Source organism: Enhydra lutris, unplaced genomic scaffold (assembly GCF_002288905.1).
Source record: "Enhydra lutris kenyoni isolate GAN:26980312 unplaced genomic scaffold, ASM228890v2 scaffoldscaffold22, whole genome shotgun sequence".
Lineage (NCBI taxonomy): Eukaryota > Metazoa > Chordata > Mammalia > Carnivora > Mustelidae > Enhydra > Enhydra lutris.
Window position 1 is genome coordinate 14,981,922 of NW_019154106.1, and position 14,868 is coordinate 14,996,789.

The following is a 14,868-nucleotide window of genomic DNA, read 5'->3' on the forward strand; positions in this document are numbered from 1 at the left end:
AATAGCAGATGAACAGATTGTTCACTGCAGCAGAAAAGATTAGTGAACTTGAAAGACACTAAAATAGAAACCATCAAAATGAAAGCAAAGAGATTAAAAAAAAAAGACTGAAAAACAAATATATGAGCATCCATGAGCTAAGAAAAAACTGCAAACAGCCTGATGGATGAATAATTGGAATCTTCAAAGACCAGGATGGGAAAAATGACAGAAAAGAGAAATAATGGCCAAATCATTTCAGAATTTAGTGAAAACTATAAATCCACTGAGCCAATAATCAAACAAGGCACACAATCATGATGCACACTACACTAAGAGAAACATCATAATACATTGGTCAAAAACCGTGATAAAAAGAAAATGTTAAAAGCAGCTCAAGGGAAAAGACACTCTATATACAGCAGAATAAAGATAAAAATCACAATGAACTTCCCACCAAAAACACTGTAAACCAGTGGGGCAGAAGAGAATGGAGCAACATCTTTAAAATACTCAAAAACAAAAACAAAAAAACAAAACAAAACAAAACAAAACAAAAAAACCTGTCCACTTCAAATTCAATACTCACAAAAAATATCTTTAAAAACAATGCTGAAGTGAAGACTTTCAGACATATGACATTCAAGAAATTCATCAGTACCAACCATTAAGCGAGCAGATAAATCCTTCCAACTAGGAATATGGTTCTGAAAGAAATGAAGACAAACAGAAGTAGTAAATATATGTACAAATACAAATCGTATGATTTTTATGTCAGCAAAAGCCCATATTAACTCATTTCTCTTCCTCTAGAGTATGTGAGTTGTTGCAGATAAGAGAATTTCCATTTTAATACTTCCCCATCCATGTACCAAATATTAAAAACTTAAATTTAAATGTTCTCTTGATATAACTAGAAATCTCTCTCCTAAATCCCTGAAGGTTAAGTATGCTAGCTTCCCATAAAACAGCCCCAAACCAGGCTAAAAGCTGAATGTGGTGTAATTTTTAAAACCTTGTAGACTGTGTGAAATATGAGAAATGTATCAAAGAATGATCTCATCTTCAGGAGAGAACTAGATTTTTTTTTAATTTTTATGTAAAATAGAGGGAAATTTCCTTTTTATTATGTTCAGTTAGCTAATATATAGTACATCATTAGTTTTTGCTCTGGAGTTCAATGATTCATTATTTATCTATAACACCCAGTGTTCAACAGGATGGAGAGGAGAAGGGAGTTAGGGGAAATTGAAGGGGGAGATGAACCATGAGAGACTCTGGACTCTGAAAAACAATCTCAGGGTTTTGAAGGGACGGGGGTGGGAGGTTGGGTGAGCCTGGTGGTAGATATTATGGAGGGCATGTATTACATGGAACACTGTGTGTGGTACATAAACAATGAATTCTGGTACACTGAAAAGAAATTTAAAAGATTTAAAAAAAAGAGAGAAAAACAAAACAACAACAACAACAACAAAAAACACATGCCTTCCTTAGTACCCATCACCCTGTGACCTTATCCCCCACCACCCTTCATTCTGTAACCCTTACCTAGTTCATTGCAGTCCAGAGTCCCTCATGGTTTTTCTTCCTTTCTGAATTCTTCCCATTTAGTTTTCCCTCCCTTCCCCTATCATCCTCTGCATTATTCCTTATGTTTCATATATGAGTGAAACCGCGTGGTAAGTGTCTTTCTCTCCTTGACTTATTTCACTTAGTACAATCCCCTCCAGTTTCATCCATGTTAATGAAAATTGTGGTATTCATCCTTTCTGATGGTGAGTGATATTCCATTGTGTATATAGACCACATCTTCTTTAGCCACTCATCTGTTGAAGGACATCTCCACTCCTTCCACAGTTTGGTTATCTTAGACATTGCTGCTATGAACATTGGGGTGAAGGTGCCCCTTCTTTTCACTACATCTGTACCGTTAGGGTAAGTGCCTACTAGTGCAATTTCTGGATCATAGGGTAGCTCTATTTTTAATATCTTGAGGAACTTCCATACTGTTTTCCAGAAAGGTTGCACCAACTTGAATTTCCACAAACAGTGTAAGAAGGTTCCCCTTTCTCCACATCTTCACCAACATTTGTTGTTTTCTGTCTTGTTAATTTTAGCCATTCTGACTGGTGTAAGGTGATCTCTCATTGTGGTTTTGATTTGTAATTCTGTGATGGCAAATGACATTGAACTTTTTTTCTTTCATGTGTCTGTTATCCATTTGTATGTCTTGTTTGGAGAAGTGTCTCTTCATGTTTTCTGCCCACTTCTTGACTGAAGAACCAGGAGATTTTAAGGAATGGCTCTATAATATAATGACTTGTCTTTGTCAGGTATCTAGCAACTTAGATAACCTCCTACCCTCTGAGATTGGAAATAGTCATCCAAAGAGCAGAAGCTAAAAGAATCAGCCCTATGGTCCTGGAATTGAATGCTCTAGTGGGAAATGAAACCATGTGAGCAAAGTGACTTTAATAATCTATCCCATGAAAACTTATTTGAACAACATTTACAACAATATGTACAATGAAGTGGAAGGATCATGGTACCACTCTAGGAAGAGGTAGCTATATGTATTTGGGATAAAGTCATCAGTAGATGACACTCCAGATTACTGGTGGGTATCAATAGCAGGGTTCACATCAGGCCTGTTGCCAGATTTGAGGTGTTTTGAAATCTATTTGCAGAGGGTGCCAAAAGAGACCATTTACAGAACTCTTAACTAAAGTACAGCATTGTTCAGATCTTTCAGAGGAAAATCAAGATGCAGGATGCTAAACTAGAAGGAAAAAGAAGACTTATCACTAAACAGAATTGACAATATATTTTTAAGGGGGGATTTGTCACACCTGTGGACAGATAAGCTAACCCAATGTTGTGATAAAGCTTTATAAAGACCAATTTCCAGGACAATTTCCTAAATAGGTAAAGGAAAAATCCACTCACTCTCATCCTGTTCAGGTGAGGGTGACCTGCTTGCTTAATGGTAATTTCTGTGGCTTCTACAACACTTTGGTTAAATTGGCTCTTATGAGATCTTTCCACAATGTGGCATTAAAGTCAAGTAATAGGCTAAATCCGGTTTAGTTTCACCTAGCCCTAGAGGATTTTGTACTTAGTCCATGCAGTTCCCTATTTGCCTTGGTTTCTTGATTTTCCTTCTACTTTGCAGGCCACTCTTTATTCTCCTGTAGATTCTACTTTTTTTTTTCTCTCTGACTACTAAGGGTGTATGCCCTAAGTGCTCTTTTCCTCTGTCAATACACATTGCTACAGTAAATACTTTAAATCCCGTAGATTTCAATGTTACCTAACTGCTGAATATTCACATCTTTATAGCTGGATCCCAGATCACGTTCCCTAATTCCACACTTGTATGTCTAACTGCCTGTCTTAATCTCCACTTTGTTGTCTAATAAAATCTCAAATTCAAAATGTCAGAAAGTGAACTCCTGATTCCACTCCAGTCATTCTACCCACCCTCCCACCAGCACTGTGCTCCTCTCTCAGAGAAGGCTTCTTCTTCACAGTTGAGGTCAAGGCCATCCTAGCATACCTGAGGTTAACATCTTTAAGTCACAGTTTGCTCTTCTCTTCATACCTCCCATCCAATCAGGGTGGAAAATATTGCCAGGTTAGGAGTTCTTTTAAAGAACCAAGCCTTAATTATCATATGATCTCTCTGACATGAGGAATTTGATAGGCAGAGTTGGGGGATTGGGGAGTAGGGAAGGAAAAAATGAAACAAGATGGGATCTGGAGGGAGAAAAACCATAAGAGACTCTTAATCTCACAAAACAAACTGAAGGTTACTGGAGGTGGGGATGTAGGTATAGGGTGTCTGGGTTACAGACATTGGGGAGGGTATGTGCTATGGTGAGTTCTGTGAATTGTGTAAGGCAGATGATTCACAGACCTGTAACCCTGGGACATACATTATATGTTAATAAAAATAATTTAAAAAAAAAGAACCAAGTCTTGCTTACCACTTCTGTGGTGGAGCTATTCAAGGACCAATTTGCATGGATTAAATTCTTGAGATTTAAAAAAAATGATTATTGAAGAGAAGGGAAAATGCCTGCTAAGAAGCATGTGGCTCTATTGGATGATTACACACATGGCCACTCCATACAGGAGCAAAGGATTGGATTACATGGTTAACACTGATGTAGACTTCTGCTGTGAGGCAGCTGGTGGTCTCACCCATGTGAGTTTCTTTCCCCCGGGAACACCCTATTATTAAAGCAGATGGATGCAAATTCACTGGGTCAGGGTATAGCCCCTCCATCAATTGAGAAAAGACACCCAAATGATTTGGTAAATCCTCTACTTGGATAACTTGTAGCAATCATCCTTAATTGGAGGGATGATAAATCCCTTGGTAAAACAGAAATGCTATTTCCTCCTCAGGATCATAAATGCTTAAGTCTTGTGTTTTAAATATCTCTTTGAAAGCAATACAAATCTTAGTTCCCTAAATTTGATCAAGATATAATAATTGGATGATGTTTCCCTCATTTCTGTCCCAGAGAGCTTGCCTCTACAGTCAGAAAAACCAAGTTAGAAAATTTGCACCTGGTTCTTGGACTCTGAAGGTATGTCATATGATCAAATCTTGAGTTTTGCAAGATCTTGTGTTAAACAACATTAGAATCTTTATTTTTACAACTTTCCATGGTTGGCCAACTGTAAAAACTCAGCTCTACTAATCACCTCTATTATTTCATTTAAGTATACCGTATGTAGATTTTACTTATTTATAGAATTGTAGCTTAGAACTTAATTTCAAAATATAACGTTAAATGAATCAGTTTTATTGAATAAGCACATGTATTGTTGCAGAAAATCTGAAGCGACTGAGGAAACTCAAGTGGCACACAGTAATCAGGGAGAAATTAACTTTATTATCATCAATGGGCTCAGCGGGATCATTTCCCAAAGGCTGAGCACCTGACAGGGTTAAGAGTGAGTTTTTATGGTTGTGGGTGATAAGAGATGTTAACAGGTCATTCTCAAAGTCTCTCAGGCTGGGTCTGAGGTCTCTCAAGGCCAAATGGCCCCTTCATGTGGAAGTATAATCTATGGGGAGGCCTCTCAGGAAAGTGCTAAATCACCCTGAGGGACTTGTTTCTTTTTCTTTTCTTAATCAAACAGGACAGGCATATGGTCTTTTTCTTCTGCCTCAGCAGGAGCAATGACTTGTTATTTATCTTAACCAAATGGGATGGCCATTTGGTCTTTTCTTCTGCCCCAGCAGGAGCAATGGGGCACAGGGGATGGGAAGGGGCTGGGGCCTAGGAGTCTCTACCCACCTCATGTCCCCCCTCTTGATTATTGGCAGGGGTACCCTAGAGATAATCATTATCTTGATTTAAGGGACTCTATCCTCAGAGGGAAAGGGTATAGACTGTCGTGTGTTGAGAGATGGTATTTCTGATGAAAAGGACGAGGCTGTTGAGGCAACAAGGACCGAGGGTAACTAGGAGGAGTAGGGACAATAAAGTGCCTGCTAGGGGTAATAGCCAAGATGTCCATGATTGTGGGTTGAAACCCCAAGATGTGAGTTCTTCTTGACAGTGCTGGATGCATTCCCAGAGCTCAGGAACCTTGGAAGGGATGATCCTGGACTGGTTGATGTAGTAGCAACAGTCCTCTTGTAGGAAAAGACAGGTTCCTCCATTTTCAGCAGTGAGGAGATCTAGGGCTCACGGATTCTGGAGGGCTTTTGCTGCCAGACTGGAGAGTTGTATCTGGAGGGACGTTAATGAATCTGTGATACGTTCCATGTCATTGTTGAGTTCTTGTGAAAGCCTGAAGTAAAAGTTAAGGGAAGTCACAAGGCCCATTGCAGTAGTAGCTATGCCAGCAAAGACTCTATCATCCATTGGTGGCCTTTGGTTCTTAAGACTCTCTGGACCTGATGTGAAGTCATTATAGTCAGGGGCTGTAAGGAGCTTTGAGGATCCTTTTACCAGGAGTCCTGTTGTATGCTTAGAAAGCCTTTTGTTTACAATCGTACCTCAATAGAGGTGACTTCTAGGATAAATATAACTGAAAAATACCACTAAGCTCTTTGTTTAAAGTATTAACATTCTAATTACAAAGGATCACTGACAAGTGGGGGAAAACTTGTCTCAGGAGATAAGGCTATACCCAAGTGCATTACCCAAGCAATCATAAAGAAAGTCGGGTCATGTATTATCTCCACAGGTTCATAGTTAATCCTATGGAGTGGGGTATGCTCTGGCTTTTAGGCAATTTCATTATCCCAGCCACACAGAATTGGTCAAGGTGATATTTAAGTTATATAATTGTTGGGAAATTAATCCCATTTTCCAGTTGTTTAATTATGTGCCATGGGTTCTTGTTATTATCCCCACAGAATAAAAAGCAAGAAGATCATCTAAACGAACTATTGTGTAACTTCTCTGAAGTTTACCTCAAGTTGTCTAGCTTAGGTAAACAACAAGCATCTAAAGACAATCAAATTTAGAATTCACAAAGGTGTGTTATTAAAACATATTTTTTTTTCCTAAAATAACACTCATTTCCAGAGATAGCTAAATCAGGACTAATTTAGCTGAAGAACAAGTACAGTTTTTAACAGATTTGGCCTAATTATTTACATAAGCTCAGCAAGAACAATGAGTGATCATATAGATCTTTTAGAATCTGCTTTGCTGGAACTTCTTATAAGGAATCTCTAGGTTGAACTCTCTAGCCTCTCCAGGCCAGAAGCCAAGCCACATACTTGCCTTCAGACGTGCCTGCAATACTGGTCAAATTGGGTGAATTCCCCTTCCTGAGGTCCCCAATGTATCCTGAGGTTCCTGCACCTGCCAGGAAGTGACACTCTTTACTCACCTGGTGAGGCTGCTGGGACTTCTGTAAGCATGGTATCGGGCCAGCATTTCCAAGGGGCTTTATGGCTCCAGGTTTTATAAAGTCAACCTTAGTTCCTTTAAAATGTCTGGTCATATCTGAATCTTTTCATGACTTTCTCTAATATGACATTCCAGTCAATGCCTTGGTAAAATAACCAGTGTTTACAATGTTTTTCTGTTGCAAGGAGAACAGATTCTTACTGAACTTATGCAAATGACTGATTGCCATGGGAGAAAGAATATTCACTGAGACCCTTTGAGTTTTAGAGGGTTCAGACAGAGAGAAAAGTTGAATTCTTTGATTTATTTACAAACGAATATTTTTACATTTCTGTAAGTCACTAATAACTTAAGAAAAATTTTCCTTAGTGTGAAAGAGCAAACATTAGAAAACCAGCAATGTTTAAAATAAGAGACACAATACTATTAATCTTTTAGTTCATTTAGTCCCATGTTACTAATTTTGGTTTAGTTTTAATGCAGCTTTAGTGAGTTCTGGAAATTCTTACACATTTCAGTTTTAGGACTTTTAATATATCAAATACCTGTATGTGTCCTGAAAGTCCTTTATACAAATCTCCTTTAAGGCGAAGTTCATTTTACAAGAGAATTAAGGCAATTATAAATGACAAAACCTCAGAACAGATATGGTTAAAGACCTGATGAGATGAGAGTTTACAATTTAGCTGGCAAGGAAATCAGGTTATTTCTGTGACATATAACATTTCAATAATTAAATATCAAGTGATGACCTTATCAAAACATTAAAACTTTTAGAAATGTATAGAACCTTTAGAGAGGTTATAGCATTTACCCAAATGTAACCCAAGGTTTACCATTTGTTTAGCGGTACTTCCTGAGTAACTTAGCATACCAAAGAAAAGCCTTGTGAGTTAAAGAGATTTCATTTACAGTTTAAATCTTGTCAACATTTGCTAAAATCGTAGAAAGTTTTAAAGCACATACCTAAGTATAGTTAGGGATGTTAGAGATCTGATAAAACAAAACATAGAAACTGTTTTTTCTTTTTGTGTTTTTTTTTGTTTGTTTGTTTGTTTTTTTCCTGGGCAGAAAAAGAGAAAACTACTTACATTTTCTTCTTAACAGCAGATCAATTAATATAAGAAAACTGTCTTTGAACAGAGAGAAAAACAGGTTTCTATACCAGTGTCTTTTTAAAATTAATTTCAATCTTAGTCCATCTGGACCATACCTAAAATTGCATTCCAAAGATTTTCCATCACAAACTTTCTACAACTTTCCTTTGCATTCAGGTTTTGTCCCAAGCCATTTCCTTCCAAACAACCATCTCAATTAGGATAAAATTACCTTCTCTTACCTTCAACAAAATGTATTCCCATTCCTTATCTTTCATACATATCTCCTACTTTTCAACATACAGGGTTATTTCCCTTATTTCCATCAGTCTTAGCTACAGAATTTTGTAGTGTTAATTTGGTACTGTTAGAAACACTTCAGTCTCTAATGATGGCTAAGTATTAACTAATTGTGAATGGTTACAACAGAATTCTTTAGATGGCAAATTTATGAATCAGTTAAGCACAAAACATGTTTACCAACAGATTTAAATATTCTTTGCAGTAGGAAGACAAAGGCACAAACCTATGTCTAGTAATCAATGGTTTAACATTTTATCCCATTTGGAAAAGACCTAGATGTCCATAATTTTAATTCCATTTGTCATCCAACCAAAACTTTAAAGTTGCAGGTTACCAAAGACTTTGAAAGCTACTTTTAAAATTACCCCTGAAGGGGGCACCTGGGTGGCTCAGTGCTTAAGCCTCTGCCTTCAGCTCAGGTCATGATCTCAGGCTCCTGGGATCGAGTCCCACATCAGGCTCTCTGCTCTGCAGGGAGCCTGCTTCCTCCTCTCTCTCTCTCTCTCTCTCTCTGCCTGCCTCTCTGCCCACTTGTGATCTCTCTCTGTCAAATAAATAAAATCTTTAAAAAAAAAAAAATAAAATAAAATAAAATAAAATTACCCCTGAAAACTTTGATGAGACAATTAACCATTTTAGTTATTTTTTACTAACAACCCAACAGAGAGTAACATGAGGTTATTTGACCTTCAGTAAACCTTGACAGAATAAAAGTTTCACATTTACCACTGATAACTTAAAAGACACATCTGCCAGAACCAAATGAACAAACTTAGTTAAAATGCTGAAATATGTTCCACCGGGATCTTCCCCATACTCAATTTTTTTTTTCATCTGAGATGTGTGTGGGGAAATCTGGAGTGGGTGGTGTTAGGTTCTGGGGTGCTTTTCTTGCTCTCCTGCCAGTGAAGGGAGGAGCCATGATGCCTGAGGCACTGAGGATGCTCTAAAATCCAGTAATGCAGGCTGCACCCAAGGTAGTGCAGAAACAGGGAAAGGGGATAGGGAGGCAGAAGAGACAAAGTGCTGCCAGCGGGCAGAGAAAGCATTCCTGGTTTAGGAGATCACCAGCTCCAGAGGAGCAGACACCATGCTTTCCACCAACAAAAAGGAAGGGGATAGACAATCCATATTGGGACAGAGAAGACAGGGAATTTCCCCAAAACAAAGGAGTTTTTGTTGTTGTTGTTGTTTTGTTTGTTTGTTTGTTTGTGTGTTTGTTTTTTGGCAGCTGCTTGGGAGTATTCCTTAAAGTCCCCATCCTGAAGGACACCTGGGATCATGACCTGAGCCAAAGGCAGATGAATGAGCCACCCAGGCAACCCCCACTTTGTCTTAAAGGTAAATATGAGAGCTCCTTTTATTTTACATTCTGTTTTTCTGGATCAAGTTTCCTGTGGGCTGCCAGAGCTGCTAAATCAGGTATCTCCCCACACATGCCTCTTATAAAAAGCTGGAGCACTGTTTTCCTGTAGCTCAGCTTTAGGCCCTGGGTTAGAGGACTGTGGTCCCTACACTTTCCAATGGGTTCATCATTGTCCAAAGCTCTTCTGTGTTGCTGCCCCTTTTGCCACCCACCCACCCCTCCGCGAGGCCAAGGCTTCCCAAGCTCTTGAATCTGCAGAGCCCTACGGGCGGCACCTGTACACATCCCTGGTCCTCGTCCTCCCATCCATCCCAGCCAGTGAAGATGCCAGGTCAAACTGCATATTCATTCATGCATTCACACTGAATTTACTAGAGTTCCTCTCCCCAGGAGGCCTTGACCTGTGGAATTCCTTTTGGAAATTCCTTCCTGTCCATTACTATTAACGTAGAACCATACCCATGGGGGAGGGGTTCTAGCTATTTCTAACCAAGAGTCAATATATGGAAACTGATCTGGGAGTCCTGGGTTTCCTGTGACCACATGATAAACACATTGGACAGTGGACAAATCTAAGGTTACTTCTGAGGGCCATCCAACATCAAGCCTAGGACATTATAGCTTGCAGAGTGTCCTGAGTTTCCCCAGGGTCATGTGAACCCTGTAGTCACTGGTGAAGCCTTTTTTGTTTTGTTTTGCCTTGTCTTGTTTTGTTTTGTTTTGTTTTGTTTTTTAAGCATGCAGTCTTAAGACAGTGGTTCTACTGGGTTTCCCTCCCATCATGAATGATGTCACAAAGGGAGAGGATTCTTTCTGCGAGAACTTAGGAGAACCTTAGCTAAAGTTTGTCCATATAAGTCCCAGACCAGGTTACTCCATGGAGTAGATGACCATTATGCCATATGACACTCCACAAAACTCAGGGTGCAGCCCACTCAGACTCCATAGCTGAAACTGTGGAGCCATCAGACACACTCATACATACAAGTGTTTCTCAGATTCAAACAGGTTGGACACCGCCTTGGGTATCCCTGACTGATGAGAGGTGATCAGACTCCCCCTCCAACCTCAGAGTTGGGTCTGGCTCAGACAGTGGCCCTGGTGCTTACCTTCTTCGACAGGTGGATCCAGTCAGTTGTCCCAATCTCCTATTGTTGGTCTAGCAGGGAAGAGGTGAGCCAGGGCTGTGCGGGAGAGTCCAGCTTTGGGTCCACTGAAATAAGTGGGGCGTGCCTAAACCCTAGATAGGTACTCCGTTTGCCCTCTGTGGCCCATCACCTGTCCCATACCGGTGGTACAATGGGCCAGCACAGTTGGGTTTCCTGGTCAGGGAACCAAATATTGTGAAAAATCTGAAGCAACTGAGGAAATTGAAGCAGCACACGGAAATCAGGGAGAACTTGGCTTTATTATCCCTGGTGGGCTTAGTGCAATTGTTTCCCAAAGGCTGAGCACCCGACAGGGTTAGGAGTGAGTTTTTATGGTTATGGGTGATGAGGGATGGTAACTGGATGTTTTTGCAGTCTCTCAAAGCTGAGACATTTCCTTTGCCTCTCAAGGCCAAATGGTTCCTTCATGTGGAAGTATAATCTATGGGGAGGCCTCTCAGGAGAGTGCTAAATCACCCTTGGGGAATTGTTTCTTTTTCTTTTCTTAATCAAACAGGATGGGCATCTGGTCTTTTTCTTCTGCCTCAGCAGGAGCAATTACTTGTTATCTTAATCCAATGGGATGGCCATTTGGTCTTTTCTTCTGCCCCAGGAGGAGCAATGGGGAGCAGGGGACTGGAAAGGGCTGGGGCCTGGGAGTCCCTATCCACCTCAATATATCTATTACTCTAAAAGTACGTGAGTAATTCATGATCAATACCTGTTTGCTTTATATGTAAGCAACACTCTGTGTAAGGAAACTTGATTATGAAATTGATTTCTATTTTGAGTTAGATTGAATTTTTTCACTTGATCTACTTTTGTGGCCTTTTCTGAAAATTTTTAAAAACTAAATGAATGAGTGTGTACTTAGAATTGAAAATTGGTAAATAAATTGTGTAGGCCTCTAGAAAGTGCTCACAAGCAACAAGAATACTTTCAAAGAATTACTAGGAGATTCTCTGATGGCCTTTCTTCAATTTCACTTCTCGTTCCTTCTTCCTTCCTTCCTTCCTTCCTTCTCTCCTCCCTTGCCTGCCTTTCTGCTTCCCTCTGCTCTCTTTCTCTCTGCCCCACTCTCTCATTCTGTGAGTATGTATTTGTGTTTCTCTATTACTAGTTGTGTTACTGCAGAAATTGAGGCTTACAGAGGCTGAGATCACTAAGCCAGTGAGTGGACTGGCTGTGACTTAGCAGTAGGTTTCCCACATCTGGATCCTGTAACATCCCCAGATAACATAAAGGCAGTTGTGGAAAGAAGTGCTAGGAGTCTGGCAGGAAATGGATGGGATGAGAGTGGAATAAATAAAGTGATAAGAACAAAGAAGTGAAGTTGAGGGTTGCTGGTGACAAAGTGGAATGTTAGATCAAAAATTCAATTCTGCACTGTATCAATAGGAAGTATTAAAGAGATGGAGCATTAGAGATAACCTAGGACAGTGGCTTATCCATTTTTTTTTTGAAGATTAAATGAACAACGTTTCTAAGAGTACCCTGCCAGAGGCATAAACAATCAATGCAACTGAGAGATGGATATTTGTTTTTGAAGAAGACCATGTCCTTCTGTTGTTACTCCGCTAGTGAGTCATCATACTACAAATGAGGACACTGAAGTTGGGAGATGTCTTTAACATTCCCCAGGAGCAGATCACATTAGAGACACAGCCTGGATAGAGCCCAATTCCCATTTCATGAGTCTGGAGTCAGTGTTCCTTCTAATCCACAGGGGTCCTTACAGACAATATCTCAGTTCTTGGGTCAGGAGAGAGAAGATGAGGTTAAGCAATGGGAACAAAGGGCATTTCAACTATCTTCCTTGGAAGCTCTGCATTTTGTGTATGGGGTGGGTTGGGAGTGGTGTTGTTGAATCATAAGAGTAACTTCTTAGCATTCACAGAGTGGTTGAGTCCACATGTCAATTGAAGTTGTGGTCTAGAAAACTCCTAAGATACAGTGGCCAGCTTCTGCTTACAAGTTCTCAGTAGTAACATAAGGCCTGTTTTCATCTTAGCATTTCTTCTGGGTTGTAATAGTAACTCTCTTGAAATTTTGCATCATCTGTTCTCTTCTGCGGTGATGGAACAGAATAGTTAACAATTTGAGCTGTGGATTCAAATGGCTGTCCAGAGCACACTAGTAATCTAATCTTCTGCAAGAGATTTAACTTCCCAAGATCTCAGTTTCTCTTCTTTAAAAAGGGAGTCCCTGTGGTACTTAACTTCACAGGGTTGCATGAGGCTTAAGTGAGGTAATTCTATCTCATACTTGACACAATGCCCAGCAACAGAGTTAGTAAACCTAAAACCTAAGTGTTTACTTGGTGTCATTATTATGTTCCAGAATCTTTTGCTCCATTTATGGAACAGAGAAATCCAAATGGAATGACTTAGGCTGCTACAGGCTTGAGTCAGTTATTGTGACCTGGATCTTGGCTAGACCATCCCTGTTTGTCATTTTCAAGGAACAATATATTGTCCAGGTATGATAAAATCACAGGTCTTCTCTGTATTTTAATCATATAATAATTACAGGTAAAGCACAAAATTACAACGGAATTGTCACATTGTCTACAAAAGACAATAGGAGGCATGATACTCCTTAGATTATTTTGAAAGCAAAACAGAACAATATATTGTAATGTAATCAGTTCACTGATTGATAAATGATAACCTCACAGAGTAATTACTGAAGAACCAATATTGATATTTGAAGGCACTGACAGGATGCAGAAAATATGGTCTGCTTTCTGGCTTTACCACTCACGAGCTGTGCATCCTTTATTGTTTCCTGAACTCTATGAGGGTCTGCTCCATCCTCTGTAAAAATGAGTCAGTCATAGGTTTATTCTAGTACCTGGAGTAAGATAGATATTCAAAAATGTTGGCTTATAATAATAATAATTAATAATAGTAATAATAATAAAGGAAAACTGTATTTCACTTGGAAATATCATGGGAGAACTAGCATTAACGAAGTATCTACCTTTTAAACACATTGTCAAGCATATTATTAAGATTCAAATGTTTGGATGGTGAATAAATGAATAAAAATAAATAACAATGTCCATGAAGTCCTGGAAAAACATAGGGCCAAATCACCATTAATTATAAATCACATGTTCTTTTATAGGATTTCCAGCTCTCAGCTGGAGCTCATATCAGTACCTGGATGGGTACTGGGGAAATCCAAACAATGTGACTGAATTCATTCTTTTGGGCATTGCAGAGAACCCAGAGCTGCAGAAAATGCTCTCTCCTGTGTTTCTAATCATGTATATGTCCACTGTTTTGGGAAACCTACTCATTGTGGTAACTGTGGTCACAAGTCAACATCTGAGATCACCTATGTATTTTTTCCTTACTTCCTTTTCCCTCATGGATGCTACCTACTCTTCTGTCATTCCCTTCAAGGTGATTGTGGACTCTCTTTCCAAGGGGCTGCCTGACCCTGCTCCTTGCTGATGTAGAGATTATCCTTCTCATCATGATGGCCTATGACCCCTACGTGGCTATCTGTAAGTCCCTGCACTACATGACCATCATGAGCTCTCACGTGTGATGTCTGCTACTGGGAGGTTCTTGGGTGGGGGGAATTCCCCACGCAGTAATACAGATTCTCTTCACATATCAAATACCCTCCTGTGGCCCCAATGTCACTGATCACCTTATGTGTGATTTGTTTTCCTTGTTGAAACTGGCCTTCATGGACATCCACACCCTGGGTCTCAGTCATCCTCAACAGGGGGGTGATGTATGTGACCATCTTCCTTATACTCATTACCTCCTATGTGATCATCCTCCTCTCCCTGGGTCTTGCAGTTCTCAAGGGCAGTGCAAATCCCTCTCCACCTGTGGCTCCTACCTCACCATGGTCTTCTTTTACTTCATGCCATGCATTTTCCCGTGTGTGCAACCTGCAACTACTCACCTCTTAGACAAGGCAATGGTTGTGTCTGATTTCATTATCACACCCATGTTGAATCCCTTGATCTACACACTGAGGAGGAATGCTGAGGTGAAAAATGCCATGTGGAGACTGCAAAAATGAGGAGCTTTTGTTGGCAAATGACTGTCTTGCTAGGAATATCA

General features: G+C 39.8%; 1 pseudogene; it reads left to right on the forward strand.

Annotated features, from left to right (window-relative positions):
• The first annotated feature begins 4,099 nt into the window (after positions 1-4,099).
• Positions 4,100-14,827, forward strand: LOC111149902 (annotated as a pseudogene).
• Positions 14,828-14,868: the final 41 nt, after the last annotated feature.